The following is a 15,698-nucleotide window of genomic DNA, read 5'->3' as shown; positions in this document are numbered from 1 at the left end:
TTTTGGGTTCAAGGGCTGGGATGGTCCATTTGGAGGTACGTAGGAGGAGACACAGATGAAATTGTCAACTGCAGAATGTGGAGGAATCAGGAAGATGTGTCCACTGTAGACCCTATGGTGGGCAGGGAATAGAAGAGTCCACTTAGTGTCTATGCAGCGGAGCCATCATGAAAGTCCACTGTACAGAAGCATGAGACTGGCCATCAAGGGTCTCACCAACTAAGGGCCTGGGGGCTGGGATGGGGACAATGATTTGGGAATGGGACAGTTCTTTCTCAGGTGTACCATTGCACAGTGCAGAGGTGAAACAGTTCTGGGGAAGGGAAGGGCAAAGGGGAGTCTATTTTAGAACAAATCGTGTGTGAATGGAAAAAATTAAGGCTTCATTCACACACAACGGACTTGAAACACCAGCCCCAGGTGGAGGCAGGATTGGAGCTGTGTTTTTTGTTCTTGTTGTTGTTTTTTGTTTTTGAGACAGAGTTTTGCTCTTGTTTCCCAGGCTGGAGTGCAAGGGCACGATCTCAGCTCACTGTAACCTCCACCTCCCGGATTCAAGCCATTCTCCTGCCTCAGGAGATGCCTAGGCGAGATGGTAGGCATCTTGTCAGAGGTCCTACAGCTGGCAGGTGCAGGAGGGGCTGAGTTTGGAGCTCAACGACTTTAGGAACATTAAGGACAGGTGTGTATGGTGGCGGGCGAGAGAATTGAACAAGCCTCGGGTTCTGTCCCCAGTTGCAAGGTAGAGGCTGTGGGATCATTTTCCCAAAACAAGGAGCCCCTGGAGAGGGAGGGCACAGGGAGGGAGAGGCAATCCTGGTCATAGTGGTGACAGTGGGAGACAGAGACACGCAGGGTGGACAGAAGAGGGGCAGGCAAAGAAGCAGAGGAGACCCAAGGCCAAGTGTGGGCTATCACAGCCACCAGAGGGAGAAGGTGCCAGGAAGGAGACTGTGGGTCTTCAGGAGGAGCAGACGTTCCCCAGATCTGAGAGCATGCTCTGCCTGGAACTGCCGGAAGAGGTGGCTGCCACCCAGGTCACTGTGGACGTACCTCTACCTGTGGCTCAGAGGAAACAAATTCTATTTTATCCCAATATAGTTCTGTATTACACAAATGTAACATTCGGCTACTAGATATGAGTGCCGTATCCTCCATGCAAATAGAGAAGAGGATCCCCCAAAAGAGATACTGACGGATTTGATTTTTCTTTCTCCCTGGGAAAATGGGATCTATAAGTTAGGTCCCCCAGCCCACAAGACAGGTGCAAGGAAGGGTGGCTGGAAGATGATGTCATGACAGAGAACATTTTTTCTTGGGTTCCTTGGGTATATAAAGCTTCCAACTATCTGACTATCATGGATAAAGAGTGAACATGGTCCCCTCTCCACAAATGTGTTTCTCTCCTTCAGTGAAGGGCTGAAGTTATATCCAGTTCTGATACATGACTTTTTTGTGTTTTTTTGAGACAGGATCACACTCTGTCGCCCAGGCTGGAGTGCAGTGATGCAATTACAGCTCACTGCAGCCTCGATGTCCCAGGCTCAAGGGATTCTCCCACTTCAGCTTTCAAACTAGCTGGGACTACAGGCACACACCACCACATCCAGCTAATTTTTGCATTTTTTGTAGAGACAGGATCCCACCATTTTGCCCAAGCTGGTCTCGGTCTCCTGGTCTCAGACAGTCCTCCTGCCTCAGCCTCCCAAAGTGTTGGTATCACAAGTGAGAGCCACCTCGCCAGGCCTTCACTTTCTTTGATGAACAATTATCAGAGTTTCATCTTAGAGGCAAAAGTGGCTACTGCCAGCCAATCCGTGTGTGGTGTTGGAGGGGATTCTGGCTGATTCAGACGTTTCTAACGAAATTTCAGGTTAACCTACCTGATGATTAGCCTAAGGCCCATTCCTGCTCCGTGTTTTTTTTTTTTTTGATTCTGGGTTTGAAGTTTTTCAGAGGCTTTGTTACAAAGAGCATCTCTTGGCCTGACGTGGTGACTGATGCTGTAATCGCAGCACTTTGGGAGGCCGAGGCAGGCAGATCCCTTGAGATCAGGAGTTTGAGATCAGCCTGGCCAACATGGCGAACCCCCCGTCTCTACTGAAAATACAAAAATCAGCTGGCCATGGTGGCAGGTGCCTGTGAATCCCAGTAACTGTGGGGGCTGAGGTAGGAGAATCACTTGAACCCAGGAGGCACAGTGAGCCGAGATCACACCACTGCACTCTAGCCTAGGTGACAAAGTAAGACTCTGTCTCAGAAAACGAAGAGCATCTCTTGCCTACAGTGATTTGAGCTGTGGTCTCGTCTCCTTGGGTTTCTCTATCAATCTGATCCCATCTACTCTATCTCCCAGGAATGTCTCGATATTTCTGGTGTACCACTGACACATTTTCTTATTTTCCTATACTGTTAAGAATTTACCCTTAAACATTTTCTTCTCAGTTCAATGGAATGTTGAGTGGGGCATGGGATATATCTGCCATCCTGCCCCAATCACCTGTTTTTAGATATTTTATGTATTTTTGTCACTATATAAGTGTAATTTTTCTCAATTTGGTTTTCTAAATGGTTATTATTGCTATGTGGAAAACCTATCTATTATTGTATATAATATTTTGTTACCTGTCTGGGGGCAGCTTCCCCTGCATTTTGGCACAAGATTCGATCTGTTTTATTCTCCAAAAGAAAATTGACAGGCTGGTTGTGGTGGCTCACGCCTGTAATCCCAGCACTTTGGGAGGCCAAGGCAGGTGGATCACCTGAGTTCAGGAGTTCGAGACCAGCCTGGCCAAGATGGTGAAACCCCCCATCTCCACTAAAAACACAAAAAATAAAATAGCCGGGCATTGGTGGCGCACCTGTAGTAGGGCAGCTGAGGCAGGAGGATCACTTTAACTCCAGAAGTAGAGTTTGCAGTGAGCCGAGATTGTGCCACTGCACTCACTCCAGCCTGGGCGATAGAGACTCTTATCTCTTAAAAAAATTTACTTCATAGGCAATAGATAGTTATAAAAGGACAATTTATGAAAGATTTCATAGAGGAGCCTGATGGAAAGAAAGGAAGTATATAACAATGCTCCTGCCTCAGCCTCTTGAGTAGCTGGAATTACAGGCACGCACCACCACGCCCAGCTAATTTCTTGTATTTTTAGTAGAGACAGGGTTTCACCATGTTGGTCAGGCTGGTCTCGAACTCCTGAGCTCAGGTGATCCGCCCACCTCGGCCTCCCAAAGTGCTGGGATTACAGGCATGAGCCACCACCCCCGGCCGAAAGGAAGTATATATTTTACAGAGCTGAGCAGTTCACTGCAAAAATCACCAGGACTGCTTTTTTCTCCAAAAATACTACCCTTAAGATATTCTACTACTGGCTCTTCTAGTCCTTCCCTCTTTTCCAAATCCTCAAATTTTCCGTTTCCTTATTGTGATAATGTTCCTCTGCCCGTATCTGGGTCCTCCACAACAGCTGACACTGTGTTTGAGTGTTTGAATGCCAATTGTTTTAGCTCAGGTTCCCAAGGAAACAGGCTTTGGGCCATATAGGACACCTCTAGACAGACTATACTGAGAAACCATACTTGGAACAGTGCATGGGGACAGGAGAGGAGAGGGAATTTATGTGCCTGGCTCTCACTCCTGGTTTATTTTCTTATTGGTCAAAATTTACTCCACAGGCATGAACTCCCCCACACTTCTAGATTGCATCATCTGCCCCTTTGGCAGCTGACTGGGAATCCAGATCCCACACTTTGAAGTGTAGTGTTTCATACAATCCAAAAGTGGTAGCAGAGGCCAGGCATGGTGGCTCACACCTGTAATCCCAGCACTTTGGAAGGCCAAGGCAGGCGGATCACGAGGTCAGTAGTTCGAGACCAGCCTGGCCAACATGGTGAAACTCTGTGTCTACTAAAAATACAAAAATTAGCTGGGCATGGTGGCAAATACCTGTAATCCCAGCTACTCGGGAGGCTGAGGTAGGAGAATCGCTTGAACCCGGGAGGCAGAGGTTGCAGTGAGCTGAGATCGCACCACTGCACTCCAGCCTGGGCGACAGAGCTCGTTTTTTCTGTCTCAAAAAAACGAAGCAAACAAACAAACAAAAAGTGTTAGCAGAAACCAGAAAGTCCAGGTATGTAGCTAATTGGCCTAGTTGTACAGCAGCAGCCAAGGGTGAAAACTAAATACTCCTAGGCAAGTCCTAAGTTCACATAGTAATTGGAGTAGCCATCTGTGCTAGTTAATTGCCTTTATCTGAAGGGAAAATAAAACTCATATCTCTATGACAAGCAGGTGCTTACAGCTTGGAGCAAGGCACCTAGGCTAAACTCTCCTGGTGACAGGGAGACAGGGACATCAGCTTCCTCAATGTTCACATTTCAAAGAGATGGCTCCAAGGCCCTGAAGAAAGACATTTCTAGGGGCCGGGCGTGGTGACTCACTCCTGTAATCCCAACACTTTGGGAGGTTGAGGCTGGAGGATCACTTGAGGCCAAGGAGTTCAAGTTCAAGACATTCCTAGGTTATAGGCTGGCAAGAGGCTTATATATCAAAGGAAGAATTTACAAATACAAATTTTCTCGAGGAAATGCTCTGAGAAAAGTGAAATGGGGAAAGGACTCTTGTCCTTTTGGCTTCAGGAAAAATTCAATTTTATGTTTAGTTACCCTTACAGTTTCCTCCTCTTGTTATTTTATAGTAACACGACAATTTTCTAATTATCTCCACTGCTGTTTCTACCTTTCTCTGGGTAGTTTGCAGCCACCTAGATATCCAACAAGTCCATAGTAAGATGCAAAGCAAAGCAAAGCAATTATCAGGATTACAATAGAATGAGTTTTTTTTTTTTAAGATGGAGTTTCTCTCTTCTTCCCCAGGCTGGAGTGCAATGGCATGATCTCGGCTCACTGCAACCTCCATCGCCTGAGTTCAAGTGATTCTCCTGCCTCAGCCTCCCTAGTAGCTGGGATTACAGGCATGCACAACCATGCCCAGCTAATTTTGTATTTTTAGTAGAGGTGGGGTTTCACCATGTTAACCAGGCTGGTCTTGAACTCCTTGCCTCAGGTGATCCACCCACTTTGGCCTCCCAAAGTGCTGGGATTACAGACGTGAGCCACCATGCCCAGCCTAGAATGAATTTTTAAATACAGTATAATACCTTGTCAGCGTTGGGGGAACCTTTAAACACATCACACTGGTTAATTGTGTCAAAGTCAAAATAAATTATAGAGACAAATCCCTAAATTAAATGCTCTATTTGGGAATCACAAAATTGCAATTCAGGGCGTACACACACACTGGGGTGGTCTTCAGTATGTCCAACAAACAAAGAGAAGCTGGAAGTTTTATTAGAGCGAAAAACGTTACATATTGTTTTGAAATAGGGCTCATTGGCCCTGGAGAAGCTGGTTCATTCACACAATCAGCTTTGACATTCCCTCTTTTGATTAAGATCTTTCTTTGAAAACCTCACTGATCAACCATCTTAAAGGTAAGCTTAATTGTACCTACATGCCAAGGTGGACCTGTGGCAGTTGTCTTTGTCCGACGTCAAGGGAAAGGGTAAGAGAGTCTATATCAGGGACACGGGCCACATTTAAGCAACAAAAAGGCCAGAAGGAAAAACAAAAATTCAGGCAGATTTGTCTAGAGTTCAGCATCAAGTTCCATCTTATTAGTCCCATCTATACTAGCAAATATCTCGAAGCACTGGGCCAACATTATCCTGTTGGGAGAACTGGCTTAACAAATATTAGACAGGCAACAAGAACGGAGTCCAAAGATCATAATACAAAAATAATTAGCAATCATTTTATTTTATTAAGATGGAGTCTTGCTCTGTCGCCCAGTCTGGAGTGCAGTGGTGCCATCCCAGCTCACTGCAACCTCCACCTCCTCAGGTCAAGCGATTCTCATGCCTCAGTCTCCCAAGTAGCTGGGATTACAGGTGCACACCACCACACCCCGGCTAATCTTTGTATTTTTGGTAGAGATGGGGTTTCACCATGTTGGCCAACCTGGTCTCAAACTCCTGACCTCAAGTGATCCGCTCCCCCTTGGCATCCCAAAGTGCTGGGATTACAGGCATGAACCACCACACCCAGCTGCCCAGCTGTAATTAGCAATAGCATAATACATTTAGTTTGTACAGTGGTTTTGAACCAAGATCGCAAGCCTAGGGGCCACCAGCTAAACAAATCAAAAGACCATGGGGAAACTGAATGAGGCCTGATGGAGTCTTTGAGTAGCATTTTAGGACTGGGTTGAATTAAAGCTGAGTGCCAATTCTATAAAAGGGACCACTAGGTGAATTAAAGGATTTGGGGGTCAGGTTCTGTCAAGTGAAGAAAAATGTAGACATTGGGGGGTAAGAGTCTCATGATGATATGAAGACTTACTCTGACATCTTGGGAAAAGCTGTCTGCAGTGTGGAAACATCAGCTTCTCATCCCGATTTGTCATTCGAATGTCTCTGGTAATGGCATTGGACAGTTTGGTGATCTTTCTGTGTGGTCCATACATCAGGCACGAGACTTGTTCCTTAAAATGTATGCAGTTTTATCCTATAGCACTTGCAAACCAAAAATAGACTCCTAAGCACCCTCCGCCCCGCTTCCCGCAACCATCTGAATGGACTTCCTCCTCAGCCAGGGCTCTTTTAAAATTGAACCTGAGAGACTGTTTCAGGCCACGACAGGACGTGGGGGCCAGACGTGCCTCATTATACCTCTCTGGCATCAACATCAACACAGACTTTAAGTCTGATAAGAAGCATATTACAACCTATTCTCTCTGAAGCCTAGTACCTGAAGGCTTCCTCTGAAAATAAGAACTTGGGTCTCCACAATCCTTTATCTTAAACCCAGGCATTCCTTTCTGTTGATCCTAGGGTTTTGTTCTGTCTTTGTTTTGAGACGGAGTCTAGCTCTGTTGCCCAGGATGGAGTGCAATGGCGTGATCTTGGTTTACTGCAACCTCCGTCTCCCAGGTTCAAGTAATTCTCGTGTCTCGAGTAGCTGGGACCACAGGTGTGGGCCACCATGCCCAGCTAATTTTTTGTCCTTTTAGTAGAGACAGGGTTTTGCCATGTTGCTTAGGGTGGTCTTGAACTCCTGGCCTCAAGTGATCCGCCTGCCTTGGCCTCCCAAAGGCCCCTGAGCCCAGCATACCCATCACCTCATGCAGGCACTGCCTACAGGTAGTAATGAAACCGTTCCCTCCCCGTCCCTCTCCCCTCCCCTCCTCTCCTCTCTTCTCTTCTCCCAAGCACATCGACCACCTCATGCAGGTCCTGCCTGCAGGTAGTAATAAAATCATACTTTTCTTGTCTTCTTTTCTCTTTTCTTTTCCTTTCTTCCTTTCCTTTCCTCTTTCTCTCTCTCTTTCTTTCTTTCTCTTTCTCTCTCGTTATGCCCCCTTTTTTTAAACACGAAAAAAAAATGTGCTCTCTCTTTAGAGAAGCATACAGTGAAAAACATTGGTTATAGGGCTGGGTGCAGTGGCTCACACCTGTAATCCCAGCACTTTGGGAGGCTGAGGAGGGTGGAACACCTGAGGTCAGGAGTTTGAGACCAGCCTGGCCAAAACACATCTCTACCAAAAATACAAAAAAAACTTAGCCGATGTGGTGCTTCACGCCTGTATCCTAGCTACTCAGGAGGCTGAGACAGGAGAATTGCTTGAACCCAGCAGGTGGAGGCTGCAGCGAGCTGAAATCTCACCACTGCACACCAGTCTGGGTGACAGAGCAAGACCCTGTCTCAAAAAGAAAAAAAAAAAACATTGGTTATATTACCAAGGCTTTCATCAAAATGCATGGAATACCTGACTTCAAGTGTTTTTAGCTTTATAGTGAGTAAATAAAAATAGTCCCTTTCTGGCAGGCCCAGGAACCTTAAGAATGCAAGTGAAATCTAAAGTCTGCCTTGGTTTGACTTTCTATCCTCAACAAGTTTTTAAATCTGAGATTCCTAAGTGATCAATATATAGAGAAAAATTATGTTTCTAAAGAAAAGCTCTAATAGACCAGTTATTAGATTGTAGCTCTGTGCATTGTTTCAAGTTCTTGGTTGGTTTTTTTTTTGTTTTTTGTTTTTTTGTTTGAGATGGAGTCTCGCTCTGTTGCTAGTCTGGAGTGCAGTGGCACAATCTGGGTTCACTCCAACCTCCACCTCCCAGGTTCAAGCGATTCTCCTGCCTCAGCCTCCCGAGTAGCTGGGACTACAGGCATGCGCCACCATGCCCGGCTAATTTTTGTATTTTTAGTAGAGATGGGGTTTCACCATGTTGGCCAGGATGGTCTTGATCTCTTGACCTTGTGATCCACCTGCCGCAGCCTCCCTAAGTGCTGGGATTACAGGCGTGAGCCACTATGCCCAGCCGAGTTCTCATTATCTACATGTAGACTAGACTAGATCCAACTTTTTCTCATAAAATTACTAAAACCAGAAACTGCTCTGTTCCTGACGTCTGCTGATGAAAAGAGTCAAACTCTGGAAAACATTTGAAGAGATTTATTCTGAACCAAATAGGAGTGATAATGGCCCATGGCACAGTCTCAGGAGGTCCTGAGGTGCCCAAGATGGTCGGGGTGCAGCTTGGTTTCATACATTTTATGGAGACTCAATCAAATATATTTAAGAAATATATTGGTTTGGTCCAGAAATGCAGGACAACTCGAAGCAGGGACTTACAGCTTATAGGTAGATTTTAAAATTTTCTAGTTGAAAATTGGTTGGGTTTATCTAGAAACCTAGGATTGGCCAGGTATGGTGGCTCACACCTGGAATCCCAGCACTTTGGGAGGCCAAGGCAGGCAGATCACCGGAGGACAGGAGTTCGAGCCCAGCCTGGCTAACATGGTGAAACCCCGTCTCTACTAAAAATACAAAAAGAATAGCCAGGTGTGGTGGCAGGCACCTGTAATCCCATCTACTGAGTAGGCTGAGACAGAATTTCTTGAACCTGGGAGACGGAGGTTGCAGTAAGCCAAGATCACGCCATTGCACTCCATCCTGGGCAACAGAGCTAGACTCCGTCTCAAAACAAAGACAGAACAAAACCCTAGGATCAACAGAAAGGAATGCCTGGGTTTAAGATAAAGGATTGTGGAGACCCAAGTTCTTATTTTCAGAGGAAGCCTTCAGGTACTAGGCTTCAGAGAGAATAGGTTGTAATATGCTTCTTATCAGACTTAAAGTCTGTGTTGATGTTGATGCCAGAGAGGTATAATGAGGCACGTCTGGCCCCCACGTCCTGTCGTGGCCTGAAACAGTCTCTCAGGTTCAATTTTAAAAGAGCCCTGGCTGAGGAGGAAGTCCATTCAGATGGTTGCGGGAAGCGGGGCGGAGGGTGCTTAGGAGTCTATTTTTGGTTTGCAAGTGCTATAGGATAAAACTGCATACATTTTAAGGAACAAGTCTCGTGCCTGATGTATGGACCACACAGAAAGATCACCAAACTGTCCAATGCCATTACCAGAGACATTCGAATGACAAATCGGGATGAGAAGCTGATGTTTCCACACTGCAGACAGCTTTTCCCAAGATGTCAGAGTAAGTCTTCATATCATCATGAGACTCTTACCCCCCAATGTCTACATTTTTCTTCACTTGACAGAACCTGACCCCCAAATCCTTTAATTCACCTAGTGGTCCCTTTTATAGAATTGGCACTCAGCTTTAATTCAACCCAGTCCTAAAATGCTACTCAAAGACTCCATCAGGCCTCATTCAGTTTCCCCATGGTCTTTTGATTTGTTTAGCTGGTGGCCCCTAGGCTTGCGATCTTGGTTCAAAACCACTGTACAAACTAAATGTATTATGCTATTGCTAATTACAGCTGGGCAGCTGGGTGTGGTGGTTCATGCCTGTAATCCCAGCACTTTGGGATGCCAAGGGGGAGCGGATCACTTGAGGTCAGGAGTTTGAGACCAGGCTGGCCAACATGGTGAAACCCCATCTCTACCAAAAATACAAAGATTAGCCGAGTGTGGTGGTGTGCACCTGTAATCCGAGCTACTTGGGAGTCTGAGGCACAAGAATCACTTGTACACAGGAGATTGAGGTTGCAGTGAGCTGGGATCACATCACTGTACTCCAGCCTGGGTGACAGAGGGAGACTCCACCTCAGAAAATAAAAAGTCTAATAAATACAGTCTAAGAAACTATCTTAAAACACAAAATCTCCATTTTTTTAGACTGATTATTTAAAAGGTAAAGAAAAACAGGTCAACGTGTTAACAAACCTTATTTCAAACATAGAGGAGCAGACTCACCCTGCTTCAGTGCACCCTTGACACTAATGTTCCATTTTTAGAAAAACTGATAAACAATTTCATTTCAATCCCAATCAACCTGATCATATATAAGACTCCCTTTACAAGGCTCATCCTTCATAGACCCTCAACAACTTGCCTAGATGTTCCATCAATTTTTTACCCCCAGTCTTAGTTCTATAATTTTTCATTTTTGTATATTCGACTCCAATCCAAGTACTAACCAAGCCAGCCCTTTTCAGCTTCTGAGATCAGACAAGATTTGGTGTATTCAGGGTGGTATGGCCATAGACTATTTTTTATATTAAAACAACTGATCATTTTATTTTAGGATAAAAATGTATTTATCAGCCAGGCCCAGTGGCTCACGCCTTTAATTCCAGCACTTTGGGAGCCCAAGGTGGGCGAATCACCTGAAGTCAGGAGTTCAAGATCAGCCTGGCCAACATGGTGAAACCACGTCTCTACTAAATATACAAAAATTAGGCGGGTGTGGTGGTATGCGCCTGTAATTCCAGCCACTCGGGAGGCTGAGACAGGAGAATTGCTTGAACCCGGGAGGTGGAGGTTGCAGTGAGTCGATATCATGCCATTGCACTACAACCTGGGCAAGAAGAACAAAACTCTGTCTTAAAAACAAAAAAAAAAAAAAAAAAAGATTTTTCTCTTCAATAGATAATCTTATGAAGGTGGTGACCCAAATTTTGGGTAAAGCAGTTTGAGTCAGTTACCAACATATTGAATTAGACCAAGAATAGTTAACTGAAAAAATGTGACTGAATTATGGGAAGAGGCCCAAAAGATAAGAGGTATTCTAATAAGCTTTGTATACAGTTCTCTTGGTCTCAACTCCTCATCATTGAAGATAAGAGTGTTGTCTTTCCTTTTAGTGTAAGAAGAAGATTTTTTACATGGGAATTTCATCTTTTGCTTTTAAGAAACAGTACAAAGGTCAGTGATTTTATTTATTTATTTATTTATTTTGTATCTGCTGTTTTTCAAGTGTCTTTATTTTAATAGTATGCCAGAGTAGTTGAGGAGTTTTGGAAAAAGAGTTTTGCTTAAAGAAGAATAAAGGGGAAGTGGTATAGGAAGGAGAGGGGAAGGCTTTGGAGAAGAAAGTCTCAGCTAAATTTAGACAGTATTTTACAGTGAGGCAGTCTTTGAGTCTTGAGTGTGTTTTGGAGCCTCAAGATACCAACTGAGATAGGAGTCCCATTTGGACAGTATTATTTTAGTTTAGTTTGAGGAAAACAGACTGCGTGAATGATCCCCATAAAGTTGGCACATATTATCAGCTGGCGTCCCCGAAAGAGGGAACTACGTTGGGATGCCTTTGAATTTTGAGAGCCTGTTTGTAAATAAATTAATCTAGGTGATTTGGTTTAATGCCTAATACACAAAAGTCAAATTAAACTCTAAGCATGCAAATGATTCAGAAAATAAAGTACAAACTTACCAGGAAGTATGATAAGCCTTTTCTAACAGAAAAGTCCCTGTAACCAGACCTCATAACCAGGAGGGGGTAAATCCCTCTTAAACAAGCCGTCTCTGGCTGGGTGCAGTGGCTCACGCCTGCAATCCCAGCACCTTGGGAGGCCGAGACAGGTGGATCACTTGAGCTCAGGAGTTCAAGACCAGCCTGGCTAATAGGGTGAAACTCCATCTCTACTAAAAAATGCAAAAATTAGCACGGCATAGTGGCGCACGCCTATAATCCCAGCTACTTGGGAAGCCAATGTGTGAGAATCACTTGAGCCTGGAAGACAAAGGTTGCAGTGAGCCCAGATCACGCCACTACACTGCAGCCTGGGTGACAGAGTCAGACCTTATCAAAAAAAAAAAAAAGAGAGAGAGAGAGAGAAGAAAAGAAAAAAGAGAAAAGAGGAGGTTTCATAACCAAGAGAGAGAGAAAGACCCTTCCTAACAAATTCCCAAATAAAACTGAACTCACCCCCCCCCCAAAAAAATGAAGTTTGATCCAAGAGACACTCACCATGGTGGAAAGAGGCAATCACAAAAACAAAATGCTCAAGTGGCCCAAGTGTGCAGATCTCAAGCCTTAGTTCCAGGGGTCATTGATCTCTCCAAGGTGAGTCTGCTTTGGACTCCACTGCTGACACCACAAATATCAAAGTCAAAAACTATGGAGATGAATCTCTTCTTTTAATTACAATATTAATGATGTTATTTTATGTAGTTTTTTTCTTTTGGAGAGAGTCTTGCTCTGTCGCCCTGGCTGGAGTGCAGTGATGCAATCTCAGCTCATTGCAACCTCTGCCTGGATTCAAGCGATTCTCCTGCCTCAGCCTCCTGAGTAGCTGGGATCACAGGCATCTACCACCAAGCCCAGCTAACTTTTTGTATTTTAGTAGAGATGGGGTTTCACCATCTTGGCCAGGCTGGTCTCAAACTCCTGACCTTGTGATCCACCTGCCTCAGCCTCCCAAAGTGCTGGTATTACAGGCATGAGCCACCGCACCCGACCAGTTGTTTTTTTTTTTTAATTTATTATTTTTCTTCTTTTTTAACACCAACTCTGATTCTGGTCTAACATAGCCAGGTTTTTTTTTTTTTAAGACAGTGTCTCACTCTGTGGCCCACCCTGAAGTGCAGTGGTGCAGTCTCGGCTCACTGCAACCTCTGCCTTCCCAACTCAGCCTCTGGAATAGCTGGGATTACAGGCATGCACCACCACATCCAGCTAATTTTTTGTATTTTTTGTAGAAACAGGTTTCACCACGTTGCCCAGGCTAGTCTCAAACCCCTGGGCTCAAGCAATTTGCCGGCCTCAGTCTCCCACAGTGCTGGGATTACAGGCGTGAGCCACCATGCCCAGCCATGAATCTCTAAACATTTTATTTGAGAATCATAGAATTGGGTAGTCTTTGGTATGTCCAAGGAACAAAGAGAAAGTTGAGAGTTTTATTAGAAAGAGAAATGCTACCTATATTTTTTAAAGAAAGTCCATTGGCACCAGAGAAGGTTTTAGGAACTGGCAAGCTCTGATTGGTGAGTGTGGACAATAGGTAAAACAAGCCTTAGAGTCATTACAGGTGGTTTCAGCAGTTACTAGGTAAAATTGGTCTTAGGGTGGCAGCAGGCCGTTTCAGCCACCAGCCTTGTGGCAAATTCAATTCTTGGAGCAAATGCAATGTGCCCTGAGTGCTTTTGCCCCTGGCCCCTCAACTCTGACCTAGTTGCGTATGTCAAGAATGACTCAATTCAGGCAGGGCACGATGGCACACACCTGTAATCCCAGCACTTCAGGAGGCCAAGGCAGGCAGATCACTTGAGGTCAGGAGTTCGAGACCAGCCTGGTCAACATGGCAAAACCCTATCTCTAGTGAAAATACAAAATTAGCCAGGTGTGGTGGCACATGCCCGTAGTCCCAGCTACTCGGGAGGCTGAGGCAGGAGAATCACTTAAACCCGGGAAGCTGAGGTTTCAGTGAGCTGAGATCATGCACTGCACTCCAGCCTGGGTGACACAGCGAGACTCCATCTCAAAAAAAACAAAAAAACAACAACAAAAAAACAGAATGATTCAATTCACAGAATCAACTTTCACAATAGTTAAAGCAGATTCCTGCTTAGCAATGCACAAAAATTCTCCTTTGTCATCCTTTCATTTTACTGCTGTTGTCTTTATTGCTTATACTTCCAGACAAAAACACTCTCCTTTGACCAAAGTTGAGTCGGGCTCCTGAGTCCTGTTTCTGACGAGGCTCCAACCTCAGCTCTATCCTTCATCCAGGGACTCTGCCCATTTAGTCTGTTTTAGCAAACATCCTGTGAAGTCAGTTTAGCCGGAATCCCCCTGCACCTGATGTTTCTCCTAGTGATTTCCCATCTTCTGACTCCCTACCCTACTCCTCGACTATACATTCCCACTTGTCCTTGGTGGGGTTGAAGTCGAACCCAATATCACTCTCCCACTGCGAGACCCATTGCAGCGGTCCCTGTACCTATCAGAGTAGTCCCCTCTGAGTAAAATCTTCCTTTCGATCTTTTTTTTTTTTCAGAGACAAAGTCTCACTCTGTCACTCAGGCTGGAGTGCAGTGACCCAATCCTAGCTCACTGCAGCCTCAAACTCCAAGCAATCCTCCTGCTCCAGCCTCCCAAGTAGCTGAGACTACAGGTACACACCACCACACCCAGCTATTTTTTTTAATTCTCTACAGGAACTTGATATGCTCAGCTAATTTTTGTGTTTTTTGTAGACAGGGTTTCACTGTGTTGCCCAGGCTGGTCTTGAACTCCTGAGCTCAACCAGTCCTCTTGCCTTGGACTCCCAAATTGCTGGGATTTCAGGCATGAGCCACTGCACCTGGCCCTTCCTTACGGTCTTTAATAAGTGTCATAGATACTTGTTTGCTTTAACATTTCCCTATGTCTTCAATCTCCTGAAGTCTTATATGCCTGATATTGTCCTTACTCCACCTGGTATAAAAATTCCCTTCTTTCGCCGGGCACAGTGGCTTACACCTGTAACCCCAGCACTTTGGGAGGCCAAGGTGGGCAGATCACTGGAGGTCAGGAGTTCAAGACCAGCCTGGCCAACATGGCCAAACCCCGTCTCTGTTAAAAGTACAAAAATTAGCCAGGTGTGGTGGTACATGCCTGTAGCCCCAGCTACTTTGGAGGCAGAGGCAGGAGAATCACTTGAACATGGGAGGTGGAGGTTGCAGTAAGCCGAGATCATGCCACTGCACTCCAGCCTGGGCGACAAAGCGAGACTCTGTCTCAGAAAAAAAATAACTCCTTTCTTTCAACACTTTGGAGTTATTATACCATTGCCTCCAGTGTGGTGTTTGAGAGATCCAATGTCAGTTTAATTATTTTTCCTCTGTAAGTAACCTGCTATTTCTCTCTGATTGTTTTTAAAATATTTTTTTTGTCTTCACAGTTTTACATTTTACTGTTCGTGTGTGTGTGTGTGTGTGTGTGTGTGTGTACCATGATCCCTTTAAATCTTAAGTCATTTGTCTAAATCTGAGAAATTCTCATTCATATAAGGCTACTATTAAATGTGTTTTCACATTTAGTCTTCTATCCTCCCTATTAACTTTTCTTTCATTTACTTCATCTTTATCCATTACCGATTACTTTTATGAATTCTTTAGACTCATTTCCTCAGCTCAGTAATTGCTTTTTCAATGATATCCGTTTTAATATCCAACCTATTCCACGGAATTATTTATTTGAGCAGTTAATGTTTTCATATCCCATCTATCCAATAGGTTTTCTTTTTACTTATTTATTTGAGATGGAGTCTTGCTCTGTCGCCCAGGCTGGAGTGCAGTGGTGTGATCTTGGCTCACTGCACCTCTGCCTCCTGAGTCCAAGCAATTCTCCTGCCTCAGCCTCCTGAGTAGCTGGGATTACAGGTGCATGCCACCACACCCGGCTAATTT

The 15,698-nt window shown here is 44.8% G+C and overlaps 1 pseudogene; it reads right to left on the bottom strand.

The window, feature by feature from the left end:
- Positions 1-15,380, bottom strand: part of LOC135269918 (uncharacterized) — a 69,871-nt pseudogene extending 54,491 nt beyond the window's left edge.
- Between the last annotated feature and the right edge of the window lie 318 nt (positions 15,381-15,698).

This window comes from Aotus nancymaae, unplaced genomic scaffold, assembly GCF_030222135.1.
Source record: "Aotus nancymaae isolate 86718 unplaced genomic scaffold, 86718_ANA_hifiasm-v0.15.2.pri h1tg000058l, whole genome shotgun sequence".
NCBI lineage: Eukaryota > Metazoa > Chordata > Mammalia > Primates > Aotidae > Aotus > Aotus nancymaae.
Note: the sequence above shows the minus strand (reverse complement) of the source record. Positions and strands in the feature narration are given on the sequence as shown.